Genomic DNA, 1997 nt, shown 5'->3' with positions numbered 1-1997 from the left:
AGCCACACTTGACTTATCAGTTTCCCTCAGATGGCGACAGTTGAGTTTTAACATTTTGCTAGTATAGTAGGATTGCATGTTAGTGTCTCCTTGTACACATTTCCAACAGTGCCTCTACAGTTTTAGGACTACTAGCCTGCACAAATATGGGCACCTTCCATTTTAGGTTGAAAAATTTTGCTTTTGCACAGATGTCCAATAAGGAATAGGAAATTGTGGTGCCAGTAACTATCTCCACAAAGCCATTGATCAGTTGGGGTATTCGCTGGTGCTTTGCAGAGGGGAAAACTGTTGTGTTCACTGCCATGATCTTTATTTGAATAATCTTTGTTTCTAAAAACCATATCAGAATATTGAAATTGGTCTAGTAAATATAAAATTGGTCTAGTAAATATAAAATGCAATCAAACTGCTTCTAGAGTGTTCTTAACACAAATATACAGCTTGTGCTTCAATACTGTCAGCAACAGAGCTCAATCTCCCAAAGTGGATCAGCTCCATTGACATGAAAAAATACTCATATGTGTGTGTGTGTGTGTGTGTTGCTAGGATCAAACCCAGGGTCACATATGTACCAGGTAACTCAGGTCTATTAGGTAGAAGATTTTCTCTTCAATTAATCTGGCTGGGAGATGTGCTGGATTCTATGCAGTGTTGGGGATTGAACCCAGAGTCTTGCACATTAGCCAAATGCTTAGCCAAATGCTTACCACTGAGCTATATCCCCATCCCTTAACTTTATTTTGAATTTTTTCCCATGTACAATAGGAGTAATGACACCTAACTTCATAATGTGATTATGATGATCAACTGAGTTAGTTATATGAATGCATTATGTGTACACACACATATATTTGCACATATATGGAAATTAATGAAAGCTGTAGTATCTGATAGAAAATACCCAATAGGATGTTGTGTGTGCTAAGCTCATACCTATAACCTGGCTACTCAGTAATTGGAAATCTGGCGGATTGTGATTGGAGTCCAGCTTGAGCAACAAAAATGTTGAATCATTAGTAACTATAGATTATTAAGTCTTCCTGCTATCCGCTGCTCACTACTATCAAACGCTCTTTCTAACAACAAATATTTCCTGAGTGTCTGCTAGAAACTGCCAGGAACATAGAAGCATGTCCACTCTTCTATTAGTATTTCTTCTTTTTTTTTTTTTGTTGGTCGTGGGGCTTGAACTCTGGGCCTGGGCGCTGTCCCTCAGCTCTTCAGCTCAAGGTGAGCACTCTACCACTTGAGCTACAGCGCCACTTCCGGTTTTCTGGTGGTTTATTGGAGATAGCAGTCTCATGGTCTCTCCTGCCCGGGCTGGCTTTGAACCGCGATCCTCAGATCTCAGCCTCCTGAGTAGCTAGGATTACAGGCGTGAGCCACCAGCGCCCGGCTTCTATTAGTATTTCTAAGAATCTCTGTGACCTTACCACTGAGAACAAGGGTTTAAAATAATGGCAGGGGGCTGAGAAGGTGGCTCAGTGGTAGAGTGCTTGCCTCACACTCATGACGCCCTGGGTTCAATTCCTCAGCACCACATAAGCAGAAAAAGCCAGAAGTACGCTGTGGCTCAAGTGGTAGAGTGCTAGCCTTGAGCTGAAGAGCTGAGGGACAGTACTCAGACCCAGAGTTCAGGCCCCATGACCAACAACAAAAAAAAGGGGGGGTGGCTGGGAAGGTGGCTCAGTGGTAGAGTGCTTGCCTGCATGCATGAGGCCCTGGGTTTGATTCCTCAGCACCACATAAGCAGAAAAAGCCAGAAGTGGCACTAGGGCTCAAGTGGTAGAGTGCTTGCCTTGAGCTGAACAGTTGAGGGACAGCACCCAGGCCCAGAGTTCAGGCCTGACAACTAACAACAAAAAAAAAAATAAAAATATAATAAAATAAAAAATAAAATAATGGCAGTTCTGTATTAGAATGATCTGGGTTTTAATCTTAATTGTACTACCTCCTATGTGGCTGTGGAAGTGTTGCTCATGTTCCATAAATGT

This window comes from Dipodomys ordii, unplaced genomic scaffold, assembly GCF_000151885.1.
Source record: "Dipodomys ordii isolate 6190 unplaced genomic scaffold, Dord_2.0 Scaffold6, whole genome shotgun sequence".
Taxonomy (NCBI): Eukaryota; Metazoa; Chordata; class Mammalia; order Rodentia; family Heteromyidae; genus Dipodomys; species Dipodomys ordii.
The sequence above is the reverse complement of the archived record's forward strand: the minus strand, read 5'-3'. Positions refer to the sequence as shown.